Source organism: Schistocerca gregaria, chromosome 4 (assembly GCF_023897955.1).
Source record: "Schistocerca gregaria isolate iqSchGreg1 chromosome 4, iqSchGreg1.2, whole genome shotgun sequence".
In the NCBI taxonomy this organism is placed as follows: domain Eukaryota; kingdom Metazoa; phylum Arthropoda; class Insecta; order Orthoptera; family Acrididae; genus Schistocerca; species Schistocerca gregaria.
This window is the reverse complement of record NC_064923.1, coordinates 592,464,289-592,480,775: the sequence shown is the minus strand read 5'-3', so window position 1 is coordinate 592,480,775 and position 16,487 is coordinate 592,464,289. Positions and strand designations below refer to the sequence as shown.

At 39.8% G+C, this 16,487-nt stretch overlaps 1 pseudogene; it reads left to right on the top strand.

The window, feature by feature from the left end:
* Positions 1 to 1,520: 1,520 nt before the first annotated feature.
* On the top strand, positions 1,521 to 1,638 carry LOC126268433 (5S ribosomal RNA; annotated as a pseudogene).
* The last annotated feature ends 14,849 nt before the right edge of the window (positions 1,639 to 16,487 follow it).

Below are 16,487 nucleotides of genomic sequence, written 5' to 3'. Positions count from 1 at the left end.
AAATCACTTTTTAGTGCCTCGCTGAGGTTTCTTCGAATCACCTTCACAATTCTCTATTATTTCAATCCCATACATCGCGCGGAAATAACGAAAGCCTATATCTTTCCGTACGAGCTCTCATTTCCCTTATTTTATCATGGTGATCATTTCTCCCTATTTAGGTTGGAGTCAACAAAATATTTTCTCATTCAGAGGAGAAAATTGGTGATTGGAATTGCGTGGGAAGATTTCTCCACAACGAAAAACAGCTTTGTTATAATGATGGCCATCCCAAACCCTGTATCATTTCAGTGACAGACCCATCCATATTTCGCGATAATATAAAGCGTGCTGCCCTTCTTTGAACTTTTCCGATGTACTTCGTCAATCCTATCTGGTAAGGATGCCACACCGCGCAGCTGTAGTGTAATAAAAGGACGGAAAAGTGTAGTGTAGGGAGTCTCCTCAGTAGATCTGTTGCATTTCCTATGTTTCTAGCCTATAAAACGCAGTCTTTGGCTAGCCTTCCCAACAACGATTTCTATGTGTTCCTTCTGACTTAAATTGTTCGTAATTGTAATTCCTAGATATTTAGTTGAATTTACGTCCTTTAGATTTGACTGATTTACCGTGTAACCGGATTCCTTTTAGCACTCATGTGGATGACCTCATACTTTTCGTTATTTGGGGTCAATTGCCAATTTTCACACCATACATATATCTTTACTAAATCGTTTTGTAATTTGTTTCGATCTTCTGATGACTTTACTAGTCGATAAGCGAAAGCGCCACCGCAAACAACTAAGATGGTTGCTCAGGTTGTCTTCCAAATCGTTTATATTGATAAGACACAGCAAAGAGCCTATAACACTACCTTGGGGAGCGCCAGGAACCACTTCTGTCTTACTCAATGACTTTCAGTCAGTTACCTCTCTGACAGGAAATCACTAATCCAATCTCATAACTGGGACGATATTCCATAGGCACGCAATTTCACTACAAGCCGCTTGTGTGGTACAGTGTCCGGAAATCCAGAAATATGGAATCAATTTGAAATCCCATGTCGATAGCACTCAACACCTGGTTCGAGTAAAGAGCTACCAGAGGTAAGTTCTTATAGATGGAGTCTGCCCGCAATTGCTTTTAGAGGGTTAAAGGGAAATTCTGCACTGAAGGATTTTGCAACGTAACTGAATAAAGTGTGCAAATACTCACCCACATAATGAAAATAATCTAAAATAGCTGCACGCTATTGGAAATACAGCCTCTCTAGAAAATAATTCTCAGAAGATCATTAAACTCTGAAATGTTAATTGGTTATCGAACCATTATTAATAAATGGAAGACATAATATGAGATATCAACATTTTTATTAAAAATCATCACAGTTTCAAAAGTGAAGGAAAACAGTCAGTAAAGCACTAGATCATACAATTGTGGGTCAGCCGGTATGACCCACTATCGTGAGGAATGTTTGAGAATGATGTGTGTGTTAGTCATTCGTATCAGGGAATTTATAATGAACTATTTAGTTCGTTTATGCCAACGGTCTTGCCGCAGCGGTAACACCAGTCCCCATCAGATCACCGAAGTTAAGCGCTGTCGGGTTGGGTTAGCGCTTTGATGGGTTACCATCCGGTCTGCCGAGTGCTGTTGGCTAGCGGGGTGCACTCAGCCCTTGTGGGGCAAACTGAGGAGCTACTTGATTGAGAAGCAACGGCTCCGGTCTCGGTAGCTGACATACGGCCTGGAGAGCGGTGTGCTGACCACATGCCCCTCCGTACCCGCATCCAGTGATGCCTATGGGGTGAGGATGACACGGCGGCCGGTCAGTACCATTGGGCCTTCATGGCCTGTGCGGGAGGAGTTTAGCGTTTTGTTTAGTTTATTTAGTTCATTTATGGTTCTGGGAAATGAGATTACGATTTCGATAAAGTAGTTTTCTTAAGTGAGAGTTAATTTTAGATTTGTGTGTTTTCAAAATTTATTTAAGTTAATTTGCTGCTCTGACTCAGTGACATACGTTAAATGGTTCTGTACATATGCGCCGGATTGAGCAGATTTCGTGCTGCTTTCCGACTGGCTGTAATGTTTCCCTGCCAATCAGAAATTAACATATTCGGCGTATTTTAGGAACTAGAAACTGCTTTTGTGTAAAGAAATGAGTAGAGTTGGGGCTTGGATTACATAGTGATCAAACCCATTGGTAGGTGCTCCGATGAAAATTACTAATATTGTGATATGTCGGTACCAAAATGTTTGAGAAGTGCCGTTAAGTCTGGAAGAGAGTTCAATTTAACGGACGTTGTGAAATTCAGAGGTGTAGGCGACATTTTAAATAACTGAACTCCACGTGGCGAGTTGCTTATTTGTTAACAAGAACATTTTTTTGCTTGGGAATGGTTTTAGCCTCAACTGATCGAGCTATTCTAATAGAAACAATCCGTTTGTAAGCTTTCTGTGAAGGATAACTAATCATTGCTATAAACTGGCTACCGTTAAGAATAAAGTGTGCGTGTAAATATTTCAGACTTTATACAGCTTGTAGTAAGGCTTGGTAGTTACTGGTGTATGCAACCTTATTGTAATACAGTGAAATTTTAAGCATATAAATACTTTCATTTAACTGACAAAACAATTTTTAGTGCGACTTTGGTCTGAGGTGTACAGCTGTCTGTTTTTATAGAGCTCTTTCCGGCTGAGAACTGCTTTTCAGTAACTTCAAGGCGGCTTGTGAGTGAGAAGTGGTGGTGGTGATTAGTGTTTAACGTCCCGTCGACAACGAGGTCATTAGAGACGGAGCGCAAGCTCGGGTTAGGGAAGGATTGGGAAGGAAATCGGCCATGCCCTTTCAAAGGAACCATCCCGGCATTTGCCTGAAACGATTTAGGGAAATCACGGAAAACCTAAATCAGGATGGCCGTAGACGGGATTGAACCGTCGTCCTCCCGAATGCGAGTCCAGAGTGCTAACCACTGCGCCACCTCCCTCGGTGAGTGAGAAGAGATTCACCACAAGGTGAGTGGAACTCCATACACAGCAGCACCGCACCGCACCGCCGCAATTCTATTCTGAAGTCTGTTATTTCGACTGATTCAGCTATAACTTTGGTTCCAAGCTCTCCGCTACAGCTCAAACGGTATACACTATAAATACTTACATTTAGTGGGAACTTGTCAGTGACTATAACACCGCTGAGCCCAAAATGGAAGCCGTAGAGAGGAACTGGCTGTGAGGGCAAGTTGTGAATCATGCCTATATAGCACAGCCACAGTCGCCCACAATAGGAAAGGAAGGTTTCAGGTTCGAGTCCCAGCGTGGCACACAATTATAATCTGCCCCAGCGTGGCACATAATTTTAATCTGCCAGGTCGTCTGAATTCATCTGGTATTCAGCGTTCAGCTCAATGACACGATAGTCAGCGTCACTGAATCGACGCACGTAATATTACACTCCAAATTGAGTCCAGGCTCAAAAAATTTCTCCTACAACAGCCAGTCCCTACTGGCTTCTAAAAATAGGTTACAAAGTATTTCCCAATGCTAATAAGAACAAAGGTGTGGCTCACGAAAGCCAAAGAAAGCCACTAGCTGTGTGACGCAGGTTCGATGGCTGCTCAGTATACACGGCACGTCCCCTGACCGAGCAGGTCTCCTCTCCCTTATCTGAGGAGAGCTGTGTTATTTCCACAACATCTCCGAGAGCAAAGACGTACTTCAGTGTAACCGCCCCATAAACACCTCTAGTGGCGTCCTTGTAAAGACTGGGATGGCGTGGGGCTTGTTGCTTTACACGTTACAACCTTTCGGGGCAGAAGCATTTGTCTCACCAGTCACATGTACATCAGAGAAGGACGATATACTTCTGTGTAAAATTACGTCCCGAGTATGTAGTTACTGCTGTGTTGGTAATTTGTTGAGGAGTAACCGATTGTAATAGGAAACAAGAACATTATCATATCCGACCTATAGTAGAAAAAAGGAAGAAACCATTTCCAGACAAAGAACTATTACGTTGCTATATTTGTAACTCATACGTTTAATTCACATGAGTAAAACTAAATTTCAGTGCTGGATATAAGGTGTCTCTTTGTCTGGCCTATTTCCATTGCAACGGAATCCACTTTCAGACAGTACCTACTCAGAAAGTATTTCGTGAAAAATTTGTTATCTCAGACAGTTTCTGCGGTTACGTAATACTCTGAAGTAACTGACATTTATACCCAGAAGAAAATAATGAAATAATCGTGGGGGCACCCCTACATTGAAATGAGCGTATAATAGTAATTAATGTACGGTCTGTACTTGTTTCGTACGTGTCTTCTTTTGCACTGATGTCTGTAATAAGGGATAAATCACCTTTCAGTGTTATTGACAGCTGATAGTTCTCTGACTTACCAATAAGGCCGCAACAATTGGTTTCGCTATCCTTTGCGTATCACAAGTTGCTGCGCCTGATCGTCTTGAGGTTGTTTTGATCTACAAATATATATATTTAGTCTCCCAACGAGGACAGATTGTCACTTAATTAGCACAACAGTAACAGATATCAGATCTCTAGTAAGATATCCTAAGTTGTTATATATAGTGTTACGACTAGTGATGCCTACCCGTCACAAGCAGACCAAAGATCACAAAATTCCGTATCTTCCCTAACTACAACATTACAAGTATGACATGAACGCAGTAGAAATATTGAATAGTTGTGCGACCACCTGACGCTATTACACCTATGTTCTTGATTTACAGAGAAAAATAAAACGAACTGTTTCAAAACAACAGCAGTAATGCGACAGTTCTGCTGTGTCGTTTCAAAACTCTACCGTGGTTCAGACCCTGACAAGACGATCAGGGCATTGGTGCTTTGTGTTACTTATTCTTTACTCATACATAATGCTGTCGTGAAAAACAACGCTATGAAATGCAGCTGAAATTATTGAAATAGATATGTTATCCAATAATCATGTTTTGTATGTTGTAGCTCTTCTTGCTTTCCACGCTCGCTAAGAAAATATGGAGAGGAATTTCGTTTTATTCAAGACACAGTTTATAGTTTTGTTTTGCCGCGTGGAGTGGCCGTGCGGACTAAGGCGCCATGTCACGGATTACGCGGCCTATCCCACCGGAGGTTCGAGTCCTCCCTCGGGCATGGGTGTATGTGTCTTGTTCTTAGTGTAAGTTAGTTTAAGTAGTGTGTAAGTCTAGTGACCGATGACCTTAGCAGTTTGGTCCCTTAGGAATTCAGACACATTTGAACGTTTGATAGTGTTGTTATCACCCAAGCACGTTTCAGCACTTTATGTGTGATAATCAGTGGGATTTCTGTTTATTTTCTTTCAGAAAAATTATTTTTATTTGTTAACGTCTTTTGTAGGTTACATTAATTTTTCACTCAAATGTATATGAACCAATATATCAGAATTATTTCCAAATTTAGTATACTACACCTAAAACTTCAAGTTTAAAGTGAGCAGCATATAATGCTTCATCTTAGTGACGTATGGGATAGCTTGTAACCTTGGCCTGCTGAAATGCGGTGTAACTGACTGTGATCGCATATGCGTAATGAAATTTTACTGTGAATAAGGCTATTGTTACCGAACACCGAACACTGGTTATTTGGAGGAAAGTGTTCAAAAGACTCCTCTGAAGGAAGAATCTAATGTGAATTTAAGCTAAATTTAGATGATAATTTTGAAATGGGTGAAATATAGTGTAATCGCTCACGAACCAAACAGGGGGGAAGGGGGAGGGGAAGTACCACATAATATTTACTATAAAAATCACTGAGAACACAATGAAAACACTGATTCACTGAAGAGAGGATAATTAAACGGTCGCCAGTCCATTAGACAATGAATCTCCAGAATCTTGCGAAAGGTAATGGCAAAGAAATTTAAGCAAATAATCACTGGCATGGCAAAAGAAAGTTGTCACCTTTTCCACAGCACAAAAGTTCACGAGAAAATAAATGAATTAGAAGGCTCTGATTTTCCACTTACTTATTCCGAAATACTGAATTTTGAAAGTAACGTTAAAAGAAATTACTGGTTAAATAAGTGACTGGCTTAGCTTGAACTATGTTATGTAAAATAATAACTTTCCGTAACCATAGTGTCACGTAATGCAAAATTTAGAAAAAGGCAAGCAATTTTATTTTGATTATTGAAAGATTGAACTGAATTTACTTTCAGGAAATGAGCAACGGGTTTTACTTTTAAAATAAGAAAAATAAAATGTATACCAAACCAACAGAAGTCACTCGCTAAGCTAAATACAAAATTGCACATACTCTTCATTTGTGCTGTATCTTTAGTTGTTAGTTTTTCCAGTGAAATATTACTTTACTATAAGTACCAGCTGTTATGCAATACAAGAACGATCAGTTTCTGTGGCATAAAATTATACTGAAACTGGACATTAGCAAACACACTAACAGGCATTTAAGAGTTAATCATTTTTCATGTTCTTTCATCTATTGCCAGTTATTATTCGAGTTAATCAAACTTTGTGAAGGAAATCAACTGAGTAGAGGCTCTACATTATTGTATTGTTGCTTGACAGTCTTACGATGTTGTAGCTGTGCAGACGACAAAGAATGTAGCCGATGACAATGTTGAGATGGCGTTATTGTTACTGTTCTTGCAGCTCGATGAGTAGACCCCGAGTCGTCTCCAGAGCCACCGATAATTATAGGACAGGCAATATTTAGAACTGCGCTTCCTGTACATGTCCACTCCTACCGTGCTGTCAGTACCCGCCGGTGAACAAATCAGGCGCGTCTACATTGGAGCGCGCATGGCTGCACACCGCGTCGGCGGGAGAGCCCAGCAAACACTTCCGCACTCTTGCATCACTCAAGCTGCTCTACCTTCCCCTCTGTTTGCAACGCGACAGAGAATCTCCATACGCAAAGATAAACAATGGCACAGCTACTACCATTTCGTCGTTGCTATCGATATATTTCAGTAAAGTTCCTTTGGCCACTAATCCAGCAATTTACATCGATTATGTATTGAATGTAGTTTCTGTGTTATATCTTACAGCTTCAGAATCAAAAGTGCAGTGAACGTTACCAACGGATAATAAATGGCGAAAATGTTGGATGGTGCAGAAGGTATTTTATCTGCATTTTCGCTGTTACAAACTGTTTACTTAACGTCAACAAGTGTAAAAATATCTGACATCTAACAATCGCTCCTTTGTCGATGTAAATATGCATGAGCCATAAATTCATATAACCTAAGCAAGAAGTTAACATGAACAATAATTTTTCAGAAAGAGTAGAAGCAAAGCTCCCACTGCAGGTAGCACGTGAAGTACTGATCATCATTAAGTTATAACAAAACTATAAACTGTGTCTTGCGTAAGGCGTAATTCCTCTTCAGTTTTTATACTGTCCAAACCCTTAACTACTTACAGTTCATAAAACGAAGTGTTAACAATTCAGATATCTCTTGAAAAAACTGACCATGTTTCATCACACATGCAACTAATAATGAAAATAATTACGAATGAACTAATCGAATTCTTATAAGGTATAAAATTATATTAAAATGTGCAAGGGTACCTACCCCTCAATCAGTCCGTTTCCATTATTACATAACTGGCTTCTCAAGTGAAGCACGGCCTATCGGCATTCGTTGCAGCTCATTGTCAGTGTCAGAAACACGTACTCCCAATGCTATAATGCTTTTCTTGCACTAGCACATTAAATACTGAATTTTCAGGAAGACAATCCAGATAAATGTGTGGTCTTTTTTCGTAACACACATACATGCACAAGACCACAATGGATTTCGGGGAGTGTTACAAACTTCTTCAATGTTCTGCATGATATGCACAGAAAACGTACGAAGAACATGAAATTCCTCTGGAGCAGTAAATTACCTGTTGCCGTTTTAACGAATAAAACTACAACAGAGATTCTAAAGTTTGTAGATTATACAAAAGAAGTTATTATTCTGGTAATGGCATCTTATAGCGAAGTTCTCCAATAATGCGTTGATCTAGTTCTGTTTCTGACGCTGTTACTGAAAACGATGTAATATTCATGGTCAGTAATTAGTACTTAATCCTAAATCATGAACAATGGACACTTCTTGCCTAACCATAGTATGGTGGAAGGTGCAAATGACATGAATCTGTAGATACACTGATGTTCTATGCTCAGAGACCAGAGTATACGTCCAGGTTTCACAGAGACCAGAGTTCATGACAGGGTGTTATGTTAAACGTTAACTATGTTTGCTCAGCACAGTACGAAAAACTGAACTTCATAATACAGTCAGGCTGGCGCTAAAGATTACTTTTACATCTAGTATAAATGATGTTGCGACAGAGCAACTGCTGAGCTTGTAACCTCCCTATACCCCTGGTATATTTTAACCGACCACAATTAAAAGTACCTAATTTTAGGAAAGGTAGCAATTCCAAAGAAGATAAACCGACAGAATGTGGGAAACTGTAAACTAATTATCACTATGACACTTAAATGTGTTACGCTAATAACAATAAAAAACAAACATGTTTGATTATATAGACTAATTTTGATCAGATAGCGGCATTTCTTCCTACTTACGAAACTGAAATTTGGTGAAATTCCTAAAATGAAGATTAGTTTCGATACTGACTGTGCAAGACTGAATTTAAAAACACATTACTATATAAACTATATTTGTCTACATTTGCCTACATAGCTAGCTTATAAAATGATCATTTTATAAACCCAGACTCTACACAAATAAATGTTATATCCAAAAATAAGATCACTGTTCCACATTCTTGTCCATATCAAGCCTAATAAACTCACTAACTATTGATGATATACACATGGATGACAACAGCTATTATACACTCCTGGAAATTGAAATAAGAACACCGTGAATTCATTGTCCCAGGAAGGGGAAACTTTATTGACACATTCCTGGGATCAGATACATCACATGATTACACTGACAGAACCACAGGCACATAGACACAGGCAACAGAGCATGCACAATGTCGGCACTAGTACAGTGTATATCCACCTTTCGCAGCAATGCAGGCTGCTATTCTCCCAAGGAGACGATCGTAGAGATGCTGGATGTAGTCCTGTGGAACGGCTTGCCATGCCATTTCCACCTGGCGCCTCAGTTGGACCAGCGTTCGTGCTGAACGTGCTGGACGTGCAGAACGCGTGAGACGACACTTCATCCAGTCCCAAACATGCTCAATGAGGGACAGATCCGGAGATCTTTCTGGCCAGGGTAGTAGACTTACACCTTCTAGAGCACGTTGGGGGGCACGGGATACATGCGGACGTGCATTGTCCTGTTGGAACAGCAAGTTCCCTTGGCGGTCTAGGAATGGTAGAACGATGGGTTCGATGACGGTTTGGATGTACCGTGCACTATTCAGTGTCTCCTCGACGATCACCAGAGGTGTACGGCCAGTGTAGGAGATCGCTTCCCACACCATGATGCCGGGTGTTGGCCCTGTTTGCCTCGGTCGTATGCATGCCTGATTGTGGCGCTCACCTGCACGGCGCCAAACACGCATACGACCATCATTGGCACCAAGGCAGAAGCGACTCTCATCGCTGAAGACGACACGTCTCCATTCGTCCCTCCATTCACGCTTGTCGCGACACCACTGGAGGCGGGCTGCACGATGTTGGGGCGTGAGCGGATGACGGCCTAACGGTGTGCGGGACCGTAGCCCAGCTTCATGGAGACGGTTGCGAATGGTCCTCGCCGATACCCCAGGAGCAACAGTGTCCCTAATTTGCTGTGAAATGGCGGTGCGGTCCCCTACGGCACTGCGTAGGATCATACGGTCTTGGCGTGCATCCGTGCGTCGCTGCGGTCCGGTCCCAGGTCGACGGGCACTTGCACCTTCCGCCGACCACTGGCGACAACATCGATGTACTGTGGAGACCTCACGCCCCACGTGTTGAGCAATTCGGCGGTACGTCCACCCGGCCTCCCTCATGCCCACTATACGCCCTCGCTCAAAGTCCGTCAACTGCACATACGGTTCACGTCCACGCTGTCGCGGCATGCTACCAGTGTTAAAGACTGCGATGGAGCTCCGTATGCCACGGCAAACTGGCTGACACTGACGGCGGCGGTGCACAAATGCTGCGCAGCTAGCGCCATTCGACGGCCAACACCGCGGTTCCTGGTGTGTCCGCTGTGCCGTGCGTGTGATCATTGCTTGTACAGCCCTCTCGCAGTGTCCGGAGCAAGTATGGTGGGTCTGACACACTGGTGTCAATGTGTTCTTTTTTCCATTTCCAGGAGTGTATATGTGGGAGCTCAGTTGAATAACAAGCTATCATAGAATTTAGATGCTCAGTAACCATCATGTTTAACACTTTAGCATTATTTAAAACCAAATCCAACTGACATATTTCCTTGTGTGACACAGTGCTGACAAAGTTATGTGACTTCACAGTAATGCTCAGACACTAACTTCAAGTAACCACATGTTTCAAGTGCACAAAAGTCATTACCAAAACATTGTTAATATGTGTAAATAAACGTCAGAGCTATCAATAACTGGATCACACAATGCTGAAAATACGACCACAAAACGCATTAAATTTGCTATAGTTTTGCCAGATCCACTACTTGGAATAATTAACTGCTCTTTTAAAAATGTCATTAAAGCTGTGGTGGTATTAGAGTCATTAATAGCTTTGATTAACCAGAAATAATGTTATTGATAGATAAGACCAAAAAATTTATTTACTTTTTGAACATTCTGTATTTTTGTATACGAGTTTTTCCTTTATTTCACGATCTGGTACACAGTAGGTGAGAGGATAGTATATAGACCTTGATTATGGAAGTAACAACTTGGGTAAGTAATTAACATAGGACTAGGGTTAAAGTTTTACACATGAAATATATTGCCCAATGACACTCATAAGTCTTTTATCGTTGTTGATTGTCTACAGTCTTACTCTCGCTGAAGGAGTTGGTGCGACATAATAGTTCAATGGCCACATTTACTTTAGATACTGTCTTTCTTCCAGTTTTGGATAATTTTGGATATAATCAGGCCCCAAAGAACTCTACCCTTAATACTGTTCTGAAGCTTCTCCTTTAATTCACATTGAAATGTGGCCCACAAACTGGATGCTCATCACATCCACAAACGCTTGCTACGTATACTACCATCACACTGTCGACCTAAGATTTATCTACGAGTAATTTTTTCTTAGTTACTTAGCTTGCTACCTTTTTCACAGCTAAATTCAGATATTGTACTCCATAGTATCCATTACTACTCAGAGCAGTAGATTCTTGACATTACCAGTGTGTTTACTTACAAAATTTGTAAAATCGTTTCCTGTCACCTACAATAGATGTCTCAGGCCCGTGATGTTTCAATTAATCACCATTGACAAATAAATAAATGAAAACATTTACATTCATGGTTAAAGAGCGCCAGTAAATACACAAACGAGATGCTGCATCACAATGTGAAATTTACTGTAATGTAGTGTTACAAGATTAATATATTTCCCTGGAGAACACAGTGTCAACACAAACGAGGGCATAGAGTAGAAATATCTCTAGAGTGAGCATTCAGATGCGCAGAATTGATTTTCCTTTGTCAACATCTATTGCCAACGTGTACACGTGATCTCGGAACGACATAAATTCGTCTGTAATGCGTTCTATAAATTTTTGAGTGTCGTCATATCACTAGTACAGACTGATTCCCTTCGTAGGTGCTGCGAATATGGTATAATTATTTTGTAGACACCGTAATAAATTGCGTTTGGTACATATTGGCTTATAGTGGGCCTGTAGCTTTGATGAGCATAATGAACAATAATCACGTCATGTCACCGTCATGTCAGTGTGTATTAACACTGTCCATCACGAGTTCGAAAGTGAGGTAAGAGCTCACCATCTGTGATACAAAATATAGTAGTAAGGCATCGGAATTGAAGAACTAACAACAACAAAGCTTGCTAATGGCAAATGTAATCTTCATTACGTGTGTTCTTGATCGGAGTCGTGTGGTAAAGCGCTTAGAAGTGGAACAACATTTCAAGAGCGTTTTCTATTTGCTAGGCGAAACACATAGATCAAAAGAAAAAATGGAGCCTATTTACCTTAGCCATTTCTTACTTCTGTAACGAATAACGACATAGACAGTTGCATTTTTCTCCTTTACTAAAGCTGACCTTTTCACTTCAAGTGTAGTGAATAGGAAATTACTTCGTCAATGTACGTTCTTATTTACATACATTATGGGGGTCAGTTCTGTCCTGATATTGTAAAACCTGAATTATTTTTCACTTTCAGATATCTGAACTCTCTTGTATAGGAACAGTCAGTGGAAAAAATATACAAGATGGCATGGATCATTTGCAATTTGCCGCGAAAACAAAGTATAACAATAAAATAAAAATTAGGAACACACAAAAGCAGAACTTATGATGTCAGCAAAAGACGATACCGTCAAAAATTTCTCCCCGAGAAACCTTCACGTGGCCTGACATGACTGTTACAACTCTCTCTTTCTGGCAGAGGGGAAGGATTATATGGCCTAAAGAAAGCATCACAAGTACTTACAAAAGTTAGACAAGTGATCGGTCAGCTGTGAAAACGGTGGTTATGATTCTTCGAAATAAACACAAGTACACAGTTTCATGTTAACATACTTACACCCGTTACTAATGAAAATTGCAAATGCAATGACCAAGACAGGAGAGAGAGAAGTGTCATCTCTAAAGAACAAGCGTAAGAGAGCCTCTTAAAGCAAATGTTGAACAACTTACAGAAATTCAGAGATAGCATTTCATTCATAAAAAGTCATTGGCTTACACATATTAAATAGAATATAGCATCTATAATACAAAATACAAATCACTTGATGTATTCTTCCACTGTCCCCTTTAATTGAGGCAAGGAATTTTCTGCATATTCTTACTTGGCGAAAGACTAATGTTCGTTTCACTGCAAAGAGTGTCTACGTAACGTCAGTTTCTATAAGTCTCTTATAATGATTCAGATACAACACGAAAAATTGTGTATATATTGTCTAGATCGCTTTATCATTCGCTCACACTTTGTTAATCTTTACTCATAGTTCCTCCGCTGTCATTTTAGTTAGTCTTAAAGTCAATGGATAGGCAATTCGTCACCAAAAAGTTTCAATCATTTAACTGGATTTTAGTCTTTTCTCTTAACATCTACTAGAAAGTTATAAAATAAAGTTATTTTGAATGTATTTCTTGAAAAAAGTTAAGAAACAATCACTTTAACATTTATTTGAGGTGAAATGTAGTAGTTGAGTCGTATTGGATTGTGGCGATGGTCGTGGTAGACGTGAGAGCAGGACCGACGAATCACAGGCAGAACATTGGATCCATCAGCTGAACCAGGAGCCTTCAGGAAAGTCTTTCAGGACAGTTGGGTTAGGTACTTCCTGGTCGCCTTGGATAGGGCTGCAGGAAGTTGCATCACCACCCAGAACTGGTCATTTACATACAAAAGACATAGAAGCAGGATTTAGGCTGACTTGCGCTTGCAGCAAAATAGATATCCCTACTGAATTACTTGTCCAGTCTTTAATGATATTAGCATTAAATTTTATTTGTGATATATTAGTTGATTTCCATGCTATGAGTGTGATATAGGTCATGTAATTATTAGGTAATTATGATGGCTCCACATTGTACAATCTTTGTCTACAAAGTGCTCTATGTAGCTCTTGACTTAATTCATTCACTTCATAGTAACTAAATAGAGCATAGCAAAAGCAGAAGGTCGCATCGCTCTTACACATCGTCTCATAGACTGCAAAATTATCTTTACCCATACATTAAAACTTCAAGAATGCGGATTCCACGGCCAAGACACCGCCAACAATTAGAGCTAAGCCGCCGCAATGGCCGGTTCATTGCTCATGCCACCAGGTGTCTAGTCAGTAGTAGCGTCCGGACTGCGTACAACATTCGTGGAGTTTTGTGAATGCACTTTTCAGCTGCTAATTCTACCACAACGTCACTTGTCTCTTGGATAGAATAACATAATTGTGGACGTCGAGAGCCCATCTCAAGATCGCCATACGGTATTCCAGGTATGCAAATGCATAACACCGTTATTTGCTGTAGTCTACGTTTGTACCAGTTCCACTGTTCGCTTTACAAGCCAATTTCTGCACTGGCTGTTGGAAAATGATTACTACAGTGGTTTCTCTCCGCCTAATCATATTTACATAGTGCTTTACATACAAGTTTCTAGGCCTCATTAACGAGAGATACAATTAAAATACAGTTACTTGCATGTATAATATCTTAATCTTTCAATAGAACAATTTGCACATACACAGACTGCTTGCATATATCATTCTTATTTTACAGAAACACAAGTTTTTTTTACAGAGTGTCCCTGTTAATTGTATAGAGTCCCTGTCAGTTGTTCCCAATAGCAGAGCAGTATCGTTCAATAACATTTGGAATCCCTGACCGGACAGTCACTGACACTTTAGGCTTACTATGAACAGAATGGTGCACATAGAGGAAATAATTCTAGAAGTTAGAGACATGAAATATAATCACTATTCACGTAACTCCTTTGGAAAAGGAAAAGTAAAATTTCATGTGTTTGACTCTTGTTTACGTTACTCCTCGATGTTAGACACAGGTAACACAATTCTTGATACATGGTGCTAGCATCGACACATACCTTGAGTGCTTGCTGTATACTATTATTTTCGTCTGTAGGATTGCTTTCATTATTGCTACTACACGTACATATATACAGACATACAAACATACATGGACCTGATAAACCAGTTTTAGACACAGCAAACAGCTAGTTAAGTCATTTTGGTATAAATTATGATAACATAGTTTGATTATCTTGTGGCTGAAAAAGTCTTTATTACGAACATTTCATGTAACAAAAAATTAAATTATGTCATTACAGAACTATTCCTTCAGTATTTACTTACATGGCATTCATTCTGTCATGAGAATCTTCACTATTTCTACTCGTTTGGGTGTAATTATTGATCACTTTGTATACTTATATTCTAGACATCGTAAAATAGTTGTCGCATTTTTGGTCATCAGACTTAAAAGTCACATTATAGAAAACATACTACAATGCAGATGGAACGCTCACTGACCCAGATTCAGGTTCATGATGACTAGCTATTCATGTTACAAGTGATGGTTTTGATATACAGTAACTCATATATTATACAAAACACTTTCATTCCTTGCAGAGAGCCTTAATTGTTTGGTCCCCTCTTTACTAACAGGCATATGTCCAAACTGCCTTCACTTATATACTAAACAGGTCGTGTCCAATGACTTTGTTACCTTTAATGAATACTTAATCTAAGATTGCAGTGGTCATATTTATCAAACGTTCTCCTCTGACACATCAAGTGTATGTTTTCAATTAAATGGGATGCTAGTCATCTATGCTGTACCTCTTGTTGCTACACCAATAACATTTGCTTATGAATTAGATATACATTCTTGGAGCCAAGACATTTCCTCTAAGTAAACTAAAACTTAATGGCTTATGGTAATTTGTGTTTCGAATTTCTTAACATTATTATCTTAGCGTCAAATTAAGTTTACTGTAATTAGCACAACTGTATTACAAAAACCAGTACTCATTCTATTTTGTTGGTTCTGTCAACATATGCATTCAGCTACTGGAAATACTTCTTCAAGTCATGATGTGGGTGCAGCCCTTTAATTTTTCTTGTAGCTGTGTAGGCCAATAGGTATCTGTCTTTGTGGGGTATTCGTATGATCTGGAACTGTTAACCATATAGTAAATGCCATTTCTTATTCCTTCATAATAATAGTGAAGGTCTATAATGCATTTTTGGCATCACTTTCTCGCCCACAGTGGACGCTTGCATTCTGCCTAGCATCTTGAGCCTTTCACAGATTAGTATTTTCTGTGATGGAGGTCAACACTTGTTTTATCTGTTCTTAAAGGGTTTCCTCAGGTCGTGGCATATGTGGATGGGGGTTCAGCCACTCACTCTTTTCTTTTCCCCCTTTCACCAAATCAGTTGGAGCGTCTTGGCTGCAATGTATAAGAGGACTGTTCACTGTTTCTTCGAACACACCTAGAAATTCTAAGCATTTGGACTGTTTATGAGGTACATAGGTTCCCATAAAACGATTAAATCACGAAAGATGCTCTCCATGGGGTTGGCATGTGGGTTCACTCGTGCGACCAATATTTGCTTAACCTGCTAATCTTTAAAAAATTCCTTTCATTTACGACAATTGTCAGACAAAATCCCTTAAGGTTTGCCTACATAAAAATATAGTCATTTAATAGCCTCCTAATTACTGGAGTGGCAGCAGCTAGTCTCACTGCATAGAATTTACCACATTCAGAAAAGATGCCATATTCAGATGGTAGTGGCCCCGGAAGATCAAACAATATTCAGAGGTTTTCTGGGTAATATCGGCTACAATTGCGTCTTTCTACCCAAGTTTTGCATTATGGCAAGTAGACAAGTTT